The following is a 13038-nucleotide window of genomic DNA, read 5'->3' as shown; positions in this document are numbered from 1 at the left end:
GCGGCTGCTGCTGGGGCAGAGGTACTTTCTGGGCATAGAGTTATACTTGGCAATGGGGGTGGTGAGCATACGAATGAACATAACGTAAGTTGCTGGCGGGTGATTTGGCGTGCTGTCTTACTGACATACCGGCTCGCAGCTAGATACGCTGTTTCTAATTCCCTAATAACGACTACCACTCCATAATATTTCATCTGCGGCATGCCACTGCAATGGACCCAGCAGCGTGCTACGTCCGCCGGATGCAGATTGAGCCGAAAACAAATCGAATTGAATCCCGTTGATATGTCATCAGCTCGGGGGCGTAAAGAGCACACAGGCAGTAATGGAGTTGAAGACATGAAGCCCGAGACGACGGACCGGCAAAGGGATTCAAAGTAACTGAAAGACCCACATTGTGGGGTTTTCCTTGAGCTGAAATAAGCTAAAAACTTTGTCTCAATCAATATTAGCATGTTTAAAGCTGTGTAGCCTTTGATTAATTTGTAGACGTAATCAACGAATGTTGTACACGCAGTGAACGAACGAAATTATAATAGGCGTTCCTGACAGGTGGCGTGAACGGCAGAGTTAGACTCGTTCGGTCCAGTGTATCAGATGCGTATCGTTTATTTCTAAGAGGGAAAAATATAATAAAATAATTATATGCATACATTTCTATAGGGAGCATTTGAATTCATGGCTGTCCTAGTGAGTTAGCCACTGTTTTTGTTTTTAATTAAAAAAAAAATGGTAACATAAAGCAAAGGCTTTGCGGAAAAACGCATCTGCTCACGCGTGCTTCTCTACGAAAAAAGGAAACCGTACTTCCTCACTTTCAATGCGAATCCGAATAAAGCCCGTTACGAGTTCGTTATCAACACTCTGTACTCAACCGTTGCTGGCTGTTTCCTATCGTGCAGAAAAATACGAACTTACCGTTGAATAATGAACATACTGCATGCTTGGACACGTAACTGTCATAGTACTTCATTTAAAACAAACACTTGTTAAAAATTTACTAATCCACTGTCGAAGGCTGAGCTAACAAGATAACGTTCGTTGTCATGAATATAAGGAGCACAAATGTAGCAAATTTCCTCTGCTAAAATTTCTGTCTTTACCTGCTCTCTCAAAATATCATTTCAGTCTCTAATGATTTGTGGCCCTTAACAAATGAACCTTGAGTCAGCCTGTTACCAGCTAGCAGTGGTGTCATGTTAATCTTTGCAGCTTTCTTCGTACTCTCTGTTCCTTGCCGCCGTCGCCGTCGCCTTCGTGACCTGCTTTCACCTGAAATGGATGCCGACTTTTGCGGCTCCCTCTGTCGTCCGTAAAACGCTTTTGCTTTTCCTTTTCGATTTTCATTTTTCCATCTAAATCATTCGTTACTTTTCTTTAGTCGGTTTCGGGTGAAGTCAGAGGAACTCCCCAAAGCGGTTTTGACGTCTGCCGTATTAACGCGGACGGAGTCGAATAAAAGTGCGCAGTGAAGCCGCGTCCCGTACCGCCTAACGCCGTTCAGACGGGCGACAGCGTGACGCATCTGAAGGGGTTATACTCGTAGACCTCATCACACCTGCTCACCATCTAGAACAACATTAGGTGACCCATAGGTGTAGCCTGTCAAGTTTTGTTGGTAGCATTTTTAATCCTGTCATGATGATTAGTTGGCAGACGGCTCATTCCTCTAATAAACTAAAAAGATTGTTATACATATTTCTGATACCGTACGTTATAGCCAACATTATCGGATCAATATGCTTTCGATTAATTTGTTTCATTAGCTTGTTTCCTAGCTTTTTTCATATGCATCTTGATGACAATGAGTGCTTATGTTAGATTTCCAATTGCTTTTTACGGTACTTGTGACTACGGCATGAGCCACGGTGATACCAGCGGCAGCAGCAGCGGCGGCGGCGAAACGTAAAATAACACCAGCGCAGGCCTACGCGCGTATTTTGCTCGCAATGCTACCGCCAGAGCGACTCGTGGCGTCCATCGATTCTATGAGACTGCGTGCGGAGCTGTTATTTAATCTGTCGGCCTGTCTCAAAGTTTGGCCAGCCAACAAATAGCTAATACAATAGTACATTTTTTTTCCTCTAATACTGTGTCGTTTTTGTTTGCGCTGCTTCGACGATACGGCAAAAACCGCAGCCGTTACAGGTTGCGAACGGCCCGATGACGACATGTAAGATGGCGGTTGCTTCTGCTGCAGTTGATGATTGTAGAAATATTGGCGGTCTAGTCGCAGGTGAGTCAGCAGACTTCATCGTCAAGATGAATCTTTCACACTGGCCCAAACGCTGGCTATGCCGCGGCGACCATCGACGCCACGGAGTGCTGCTCCTGACGCTGCCGTTTCAACCTATCTTTGCTATGATAATATTCTGACCTTTGACCTGCATCTCTTTTCTGCGCTACTCTTAACTCTCAATGAGCGTAGTACAGTTGAACTACTCGACGTGGCCCGATTTCACTTGACTCAGCAAACGATGCGTTGAATGTCAGCTTCACCGCACTCGAGTCGACCACCAACGCAATGGCCACTGGCACTGCATTGCTCGCCGCTTATGGAATATGCGTTCTCGTCCAATGGAAGCGCTCCTGTTGCTGAGGGATACGCATGTACGAGATATCTACATATGTTTATACTAATAGATTATTTTTGCTTATATTCGAACGGTTGTTCACGAAGATTTTGTTGGCGGAAGTGCAGCCAAGGTAAGATGCGCTCTTTTGCCCTGTTTTTCTTATGGCACACAACATTGGGTACTCGCATCGTCGTCGCTGATGGTAGTTGGATCAGGCCCAAAACTAACAGCTTTAGCGGGCCTTGTTTGCAGAAGGATGAAAAGACAGAAATTTCATTTTTCCCTTACAATTTATGTATGATATAACAGATGTTTATTTAATTATCGAGAAACACGGGCTAATTGTGCTTCACCTTGGAACTTTGTTCCTAAAAACGTTACTGTATCGTGTAATGAATTACCTCTCTAAGCTTCAAGCCGATGGCTGTTATGACGCAGTCTGCAGGCAATATCAGTATCATATAGGTACGTCTTATACAACAATTACGCTCACTTTATACATTAGGGGAACTACAGCCTCATCGAAGACACTTCATTTTTGCTTCGATATATATCTTTAGCTACGACCCTTTGTGTGAAACAAAAGTGCAAGGATTCTACAAATCTTCATTACAAGACAGAATAAACTAAATCATTTGATTTAAGTACCTCAAAACTTCCGGTGACGGCTGAGGCTATAGTAAGGCTGGGGTGATAAGCCAGTCTTACATAGAATGCGTGTTTAATTCTGTACATACGTGCAAAATGTATTTAGAGAGAATGTTTTCATAGGCAAGTATTTGTACAGTAACGAAAAAGTAATCCCGGAGGGATACATATGAAGTCTGCATGGCTACGAGGCCGAACGTGCGTATCTAACTGTGTAGTAGTGAAGTGCAAAAAGGCTTCAAACCGAAAAGTTACGAAGCACTGCGGACATCGGAAAAATCGACTCACTATAGATATATAGACTATAGATCCGTTTAACCCAACTGAACAACGCATATCAAACTACTTTTATCAGGACGTTATTTTTAGGACGCTACTTCAATATATCCTACCAACACTAATATGGCTCTGATACGATCAATGTACGTAATCAATCATGTTACATATTACACTACAAATCTCTGCAGGTATTGAAAATCCTTCAGCATCATCGCAGTATTTCCATATTGAATCGAGGCTATAAGTTGAACTGCATAGTGTACGTTAACCACGACTCGAAGCTATCGGCATCATACGCATAACTACGGCCTTCAGCGTTGCAGGACAATAGTAACATCAAATTTGCGGTGCTACTGCTGCTGTCCCAGTCGACGTTGTGTCCTTCGTCTGTTTTTGCCTGCCGCGCCAATTACCTCAATTTGTTGTCGTTGCTATTGCTGTTGTTTCCTTGCAGCAAACCGATTGGTCTGTTGTCGATACTTCGACGGGTTCCCGGAACGAACTAAATACTTATTTGTCCGTTCGATGGCCCCATTGCCATTGCTCGCCACCAGCCAGCCACAACCCCCAAAAATTGGCGGTTATGTGCTAGCTAGCTAGCTGGCCCTTGCTATTCTATCTGTTACAGATCTATCTCTATGCAGGTATCTCTTCGTAGTATCACGGTATGAGCACAACGAACGACGCGGGTCGACCAGCCGATTTTAACCGATGCGTGCGCCAAGCTCGACCGATCGACTAGTGATCGGCCATCGTCAGATCCGGTAATGTCTCCTCCTTCATTCCCCGTGCTTTAGGAACTACTTGCCGTTGTAATCGTTGTTGCTGTTATTTCGTTGTTCTGAGGACTGATGGCACGTAGCATCAATCCGGTTTGCTTGATACTTACAGACGCCATCGATGCTGCAGTGATTGGTGACTACACATTTTTTTTGCTACCAATCGCCAACAGCCAGCCAGCCAGCCAGCCACTGGCCAGAAGCATCTCCATGCGTTGCCGGCATTAGAGGGGGACGGATATGTTCGATTTTTTTATTTGCTTTATATAATGACTAGCAAACAGCCGTTACTGTTCGGCTGGCAGCTGTCGGAGTAATGAGATGACGTTGCCCCCGTGCTTCTGCTGCTTCCACTGTTCCTGCTGTCCTTACCAGCGATGCCTGCCAACAAATCTTTTCATGGCCACTTTGTTCACTGAGGCTAGTTGTCCAGTTGATCTCGCCAGCGGCCTTTGTACAGCTAGACTCGAACCGGTATGGCCTATTACGTCAGAGTTACGATCGTCGTTGCATTGTATTGTGCTTTGATGTCTTGTATTCGTTCCTCGATGTTTTACGCGAACGCTTGTATTAATCATTGTCGAGGATGATTTCGCTGTTACTGCTGCAGCCACGATTAATTGCTAGCGACTGGCTAGTGACGAACGACGCTACCGCCGATAGCGATAAGCAAATCGTCGGCTTTCAGCCGCGATTACAGATACTTCTTACAAGGAGGTCGCTTGGCATCGATCGAATTGTCGCTAAATCTTCGAGCCTTTCTGCCCTCACGCAAGACCTCAAAAAGAACTGCCCAGAACAAAAAAAAAGACAATTTTTCTGTGGATAAAAAGATGTAATGTCTACATTAACGTACGCCAGAGGCAAGACTGACAGCTCAGGCTGATATCATCTAACTCAAAACCCACCGGTTACCATAAGTAATATTCGTCTATCACGTAATATCATCATGAACAGACTACTTGACCTCCATCGGTAGTGTTCAGACCAAACGGTTAACAACGAAATAACAAATAAAAACATTAGAAAAAAACTCGTAGCAAAACCGCGCCAAGGATGGCGGCCGGACGCAAGTGACAACAGCAAGATGACGACGCAGTTAAAGATGACGTCGAAACCGAAAGCTTCTCGGCCAAATGAGATCGCGCGACCGTTAGAGCGCACCAACGAGATCATCGAATACGCGAAGAACAAATACGAAATCCGTTACAACGGATAGCGGAGCGCAAAACTGGTTGGCAGCAGAATAGTATGCGAAGTCTACCAATACGTACTTCAAATATCGAGCGCTACCGGCGCGCGCGTCAGATCAGCGATGTACAGATGATGATAAAGCGAGGTGTGCAAATGGAACTGTGGAACCAACGGTTGCCATTACCGCTATGGCCGTGGTTGTCTCATGTACAGACAAATTTTGAGCGAAGTGCCAGCTTTTTCGTCCTCTGTGTAGCTCTTGGCTGGCGGTCTTTGTGAATAATACATTATTAGTTTTTTGTGGTGCTGATGACAATGATGTCTGCCACGTTTACTGATGGTACCAATTAATTCAACCACGTAATGGCGTACCTCTCGTCGCTTTTCGCGAACGAAGCCGCGTCGACGATTCAGTGCTGGACGTTTCGTAATCGACAATTCCCACAGCTGTACTCAATCGAACGATAAAAACGAGGCAAAAAAAATGCCACTTAATTAGATCTAACTGAGCCAGAACGACACGGCTTAGGCCGGCTGTCGCCACTCATCATTCAAAAACAAACGGCCACGTCATAACGACAATAATGTAACCTTCGGAAAAAGGAAAAACGGTGCGTGTCAAGAAGTCTATAACATTTATTATACGGATGTGCTGTGAACTATGGGTCCAAGGCCATCTCCCGACTGCCACAGGGATGCATTGGCAAAAGGATATAACAGACGCTATTCAGCGCGAGCTCCGTCTACACGGAGGGCGATAACGTTTAGTTCGTTTAAAAGTGTTGGCTTACGTCAATATACCGACAGAGATGAGCTTTCTTTACGATGCCTATCGAAACAAACCCTGGCGATGACTATATCCTATAACTGGAAAAGTTCAATTAGTTTTACTAATTTTTCTGTTCACTAACATATGTAGCCCTCATCTTCGATTAATAGCATAAGTACTATATCCTGGTCCGTCTCTAATAGTCCGAGCTCTCGATGCGACGTCACTCACCTCATTCGCATCGAGAGATAACGCAGGTCGTCCGTATGAGCCGATTTCCTCCACCCACTTATTAGCTCCACTCAGTCCAAATATTCTGTACGTTGCGCTTGAAAAGTGAATAGTTGAGACCGAGGCTATTTGAGTGAAGACTGTCGAAACATCGCTAAGACGCCCGGACGCTAAACAGGGGAAAAACGTTTCACAAGTAACTATCAACGTCAAATGCTCGTTACTACGACGTAGATACTCACGCAGCAGCTCTGTTCGGCTTGAGAACGTTTACCCGCATTATCGCACTATCTCTGACTAATTGTTCATTTCATAAACTTGCGGTGGGTACCTGGTAGTATCTATATATCCATTGAAGTCATTTTGAGTGGGCAATTTTTTCTGGGCAGCTTACAACTGGTTATACCTAGGCATAGACGCACACAATAGCCTATAGGGGAATACTAATTTAGGCTACCTGCTTCGAAAACTAGCAAGGAAGCAATAGAGAAGTGATACTTTTTATATTTTATTCGGCGTTCGTTAACCCCCCCAGAAAGTAGAAAATTGCTCGTTATTCTCATCATCATTATTAATAGCAGCATCATCAGCACCCCAACTTGTTCCAGTTTTGGCCAAGCAGGCAGCCGCTGTTAATCGGTCAGCTATGTCGAAAGATCCTTGTGAGTAAATTGTACGAATAACCGTTCTTGTGTCGCTGTGTGTCCTAACTCGCTAGAAATGATCGACTTCTGCTGTTATTCTCGTTCTAGGTGTACTGGTGGATGGGATTCGTCTAGCTGAAGATGGTCCTGGCTAGACCTGGTGCTAAGGCGATATGTGAGTTGGGGAGCTCAGTTCGATTCTGGTGGCTTCGACAATGATTGTTGCTGAGGAGAAACCCCTCGCAAACTCTTCATTTTCTACAAACTCGTTTTTTACTACTACCAACGCCTCCACTTTTTCTCTATTGGGCACAAAGTACAAATGGGCTATCTCGGCTAGAGGGATCAGTTGAAGAACTTTTACTCAGTTTAGCTTGCTGCTCTAGATAGACAGGTCTGATGACTCACCTGTTCAACGAAGAATCTCCTTCTAAGCGGAAGTTCCATGGTGCAACGTCGCATCTATGACCAGACAACTCTAACGATAGCTGAATACTTTTAAGTCACTATCGTAAACGATGTCAGAATTCCTCTAGAATTTATGACGTAATAATAATATAAACATTCAAAAAAAAACAAAAGGAAAATGACTAGCATATCATTGATGTATTGTCATTCCTGATAGTCTATACAATATAAAAAAGGTAAGAGGGTAAAACTATAAATCACATTTGTACATCTGGTGAATTGACCAAGTCTGGTTTAAATACAGTATGGATATTAAGTGGATAGCTATAATCTTCATTGTTTTGCAAAGACATCCTCGAAAGCGGAGTCTCAGCTCTGTAAGGTAAGTAGCAGTCGCTGTCCAGTCAATTATTTAGTCAGCCGTCATGCCTTCATTACTATGTTAAAATTAATACGAATACAAGTGCCTTTATGTAAATCAGGCGATTTACATACACATCTAATTTACGTTCCCAGTGTTAAAACTGGTCGCGAAGCAACAACTTCTTCACACTTCGTAAAGCCCTAGAAAAAGGCATAAAAGCTGTCTAAAAAAATAATCCCAGTCGCCCACTTTTCTTTGTTTATTAATAACCAGCCGAAGGATAATAATATCTCACACGTTGCCTTATTTCACGTCAATCATATTTGATGACCAATCGAATTAGAACCGTGTTTCGAGTTGGCGCCGGAAAGTGTATATGTCTTTGAATAACACCGAAAATTTTTCCTCCAAAAAATCCTCAAGCGAAAACGCACCAACATGCTGCGCTCCCCGTCCGATGGGGCTAAAGCAGATACATGCAGCGTAGCTGTTATAAATTGCCGTCGATGCATATATACGTGTAAGAGACAGCTTTCAGCGTACATGTATATGAACACCCCGAAAATATCCTTACGATGCTGTCCACTTCTCAAAAAAATAGATAGCCAGCCATTGTTAGATAAGGCGAGCAAGTACACTCCATCGTTCCTCAAAGGTTTCGATGCCATATGGTTCAGGTGGCAGGCAAGCTGACGAGTGCGTTCATACCTTTTTTTAAACTCCACACGCCATTAAATTCGTGTCGAAGTTTGCTGAATTTGTGAATTGCACTGGTTACGTTGCGTTGAGATTCCACCATTTTGCCAACAGCGTTATTGTTTCGTTGGTCAGCAAGATTCTCGAGGAGCTTCACCGCGACTGGTAGATCTGAAACAACTCACTTAGCGCCAGGGCATGATCGGGCAGATGAGAATACGCTGCAATGGTGCTTCTTGTAGGCGCTTGGCTGACGCAGAACACGTTTTCAGGTGTGGTTCAACTGGAACTTTCCAGTCGTAAAGGGCAGGCTGCATGGAAAGAACGTTCACAATGGCCGCAGGGCTGACGTAACATGACATGACCTTCTGCGTGCTGTTGTCTGACTGCAGTTCTAGGTTTCTAGTATTTAAAAAGTCCCTAATTCCTTGAACTTCGTTGCGACCATTCAATGGTAAGTTGACTAAACAGCACGCGTCGTCGGGGCTTTTATAGAAATTGTTCCGATAGTATCACGATAGCTCGATGCCTTTATAGGGATCATTGACCCCGGATCGACTTCTATTGTTTATGGAAGCATATAAAAAACTAACGTTGCCGTTATAATATTAGCTTTTGTATTGTCATGCCGTTAAATATACCATACCTCTTTCCAACCTTTCAATTTGAATACACGGTTCAGCCATTATGAGTCGTTCGAATGCGCAGGTTACAGGTAACAGAATAATCCCATATGCAGGCTGCCCTTCATATTTAAAAGTAATAAAAATCCCTTTCAATCAAATGAACGATCGCTTCTTTCGCAAGGAAAAGTCATTATTGCACATAGATGTGCCACAATAAGTGCTTTCTAACTATGGTTTCATTAGGAACCTACCTTCATTAACCACGGTATTTTTTGAGAAGACCTCTGTGACAATACACCTGTATTTATGATAATTTATCAAGTACATGTATGTGCATTATAAGCACGGAAATCTTATATTGGCGAAAGCTACAATTCCTAGAGGTGTTAATAAACAAAGATTTTCTTCAGAAGCAAATAAAATCTACCAAATATATTTAAAAGGTTTTTTCGCTTTTGACATCAAAGAATAATTGTAGGCTAGGTCAGCGCAAGTTGGACCTAATTTGTACAATGCTAGGCACAAGAACGAAACCAACAATTGCGGTTTGCTCATAGCCCTTTAATTGTCATTATTCGGATACAAATTGACTATATATGTATTCGCACATGTTGTGTCATATGCATTGCTACAGGACATGAAGCAACGCTTAAAAGTATGTATGTAGTTTGAAGTAATTGATGCTCCAGTAAAGTTACTCCAGAGGGTCGCCTTAAGTCCCCAGTGTCGTACTGCATTCGGTTGTCGAACTTATTCAAAGTATCATGATTCTTATAAGCTCCATCGGTCAAGACAGTCGTAAAACTAGCTGCAAGTGTGCCCCTCTAGATCTCTTTACCAGCGCACTCCTGAGACACGTCCGCTCACGTCCCACACTTGTCCGGCTTCCTCCGATCTCCGGGCTCACAGTACGGTACCGTTCACCTGACGTTATTGTCATCATGGGCCGCCCTCAATATGCTGATTGATTATTATTACTCTGTCAGAGCATGAACTGTGTGTCTGCGTGAGCTACAAGCCTCAAAGTACACGACCCAGCTACTATCACGCTTAGGACGAATTCGGCTAATATTCACTTTTCTGAACTGTTCTGGATTTGACTTTAGGTACTTCGCGGCGTTCCGCCATCGCTACGACCCACCATATTACTGACACCACAGTCTTCGTTATTCTCATTGTCCTTTCAATGTTTCAATGTCCCTTCAAGGAAATGTTCGTTTTGGATGGTACGTGTATCAAAAAAGAATGCCTGTCCAATGGAGTGGTTATCCCCCCACTTTGCGGAGGTAACGTCCAGTCTCGGTGTTACTACTACACGACATGGGAAATTGGCACACAGAGAGCCGGTCGGTACGTCTTCGCGTATACACATGCATGTGTATGCTATCAAGTCAGGTCGATACAGGTACCTCTCAGGCAGTCCCGTCAGGTCGACCACACCCACGCCCGCGAGAAACCCGGATCTCGCAAATGAACAACAACACCAACATCAGCACGGCCACCAACGCCACTGACGTTGGCGTCACCGAAAAAACACGAAATTTGAAGTAAGAGGGCAATCGTCGCCAATGCATCGATTGTACTTTTGCTGTTTGTCTCCAGAGTCAGAATTTTGTTGTTGTTGTCGCTGTTACTGTCATCCTTGCTTAACGGTATAACGTTTACGTATGTCATATCGATCAAGGAAAGGGCGTAATCTAAGCAGCGACAGTTTTGGTGGGTAGACACGGGGGTGTTTATGGCCCCCGGAGTAAACGTTGGTGCTCAAGCTAATGTCGCGATGAATATGTGCCCAGAACTTTAGCCCATACTTTAGCGCGGCCCTCGTCATCAACTTAGCTACGCGAACAACTGCTTTATATCCCCCCAACAGCAACAGCCGGTGATGGTGGCTTTGGTGCACAGCCATATCATCAAGTCGATTCAGTTGGGTCTGCTCACGATATTTTTGCTCCTATCTTGTCACGGGAGACTCAATCACAATGATGCAGGCAGATACGTATGAGCGCTGAAAAAGAAAATATGTGACGACATGGAGCTGACATACCGAAAACATTACGTAATGCAACTAGCGAACGGTATATTAAGACACGGCTCCGAGAAATCAAAATCCATTTGCAGCCGCAGCCTTATTGAGTCCTATTGGGACACACTGACAACAACTGGAATTAATATTGGTTTCAATTGAAGGTAAATTAGAAAAAGGCTACCAAAGGAAAACAAAGTAGAATAGTTTTTAGGAGGTCGACGTTGCTTAAAGCAGCCATTAATAAGTTCCTTCTTTAGCTGGTAGAGTTCGTTTGAACTCTCTCTTCGTCATTTCGACAGAACCTTCTTCAGGTTCTGTTGAAATGATGAAAAGGAGAAGCAACATGCGTTACGTTCAAGTGCTATCTCAATGACAAGTTTCATCTATCCGCAACTTAATACATTAGACTGCGTAGAGCGATTATGAGGCTTTTTATCTACCTAAGTTCTCTAAGACGAAAGATAGATTTTACTTGAGCAGATACACTAGTCTATTCCCGTGCGCGCACAGACAGAGACAACAGCGCCATCGACCGAATCAGCTGCTGCTCAAGACGACAGACAGACTTCGCTGGTCAGTCGAGCGACTTTGAACAACAAACAGTTCAGTTTAGGCCAGCCCCACCGGCATCAACCTCAATAATGAAGAAACCACAGGAGACCCACAGCGCTGCCTTTAAGACGCAACAGCAAGCGGTTGTTACAGAGTGTTACAGACGAGCGACCGAGTGGCGATTGATGGTGACGATGACGATGCTGTCGATAATGGAGAAGATGAGGTGTGCCGCGACCCACGAGATGCGCGAAACATGCTGAGCTAGTGGATGTTTGGGCATGTATGTCGAAATCGAGCCCACAAAGTAGGCTATAGGCCTTATAGCCGGTGTGTTTTAGACGGCTTCGTGACCGGCGAACCCCCCGCCCGCCCGTCCAAGGTCGCCAGTTGTCAGGTGTATCCGGCTGATGGCTTTTTCAGGATCTCCTTTGGGATTCTTGTTGAGCTGGATCAGGTGCATGAGCTGTGGCGCACGCCGAATGAACCAAATGTTCGAACTAAATAGCGGGGTAGAGTAGGTGCTTAAAAAAGAACGTTTAGCATACGGTAACTGGCTTTGTTATGCGAATGTCCTACGCCACGTAAAAGAAGCAGCTTTAAGGGGATAAGCAGATACCGAGAGTCTCCGGAATACAGTCATAGTTATTTAAGATCATAACAAAAATATTTTTTACGGAGCGCCATTCGTTTAAAAGGGATGTAGCGTTTTCTTTATGTTTAGTTGTTATACAAGCATAGCGAGTATTTAAATGTATATTATGAAATGTCGGCTTATGCAATCAGATTCCCGAGTTTATTGAGATACTGCATAAGTTGAAGGAAACCCAGTTTGAACGAGAGATAGATTAGCATAATTTTTATTGTCACCTCTTAAAGTGATCAACACAGCACGGCCCTCAAACTCAAAAGTCAAACAGACATTTCATATTAAGAACGGTTCTATGAAAGTTTCCCAAAGGCATCTACCATGCTTTAATTCAGTGTAAAAGGTACTCCTACAAGGCCGTGGGATCCGTTTCTCGGCAGAACTAAGCTGAAATAACCAATAAAAACGTACTCCCTTTGGGTCATCGGCCATAAACAACCCTACCCCAGTGCATTATATGACATATAGAAGTAGACAACATGTATTTCGATTCTGAGCTAATTTGATCGATACTCCCCTTCTTATAAAGTCGACCCGGTTCCAGTATGATACGCTAATCCGATGATTAAAACTAGTAAAAAGTATGAAACAAAA

Source organism: Varroa destructor, unplaced genomic scaffold (genome assembly GCF_002443255.2).
Source record: "Varroa destructor unplaced genomic scaffold, Vdes_3.0 BEIS01000002.1, whole genome shotgun sequence".
In the NCBI taxonomy this organism is placed as follows: domain Eukaryota; kingdom Metazoa; phylum Arthropoda; class Arachnida; order Mesostigmata; family Varroidae; genus Varroa; species Varroa destructor.
The sequence above is the reverse complement of the archived record's forward strand: the minus strand, read 5'-3'. Positions refer to the sequence as shown.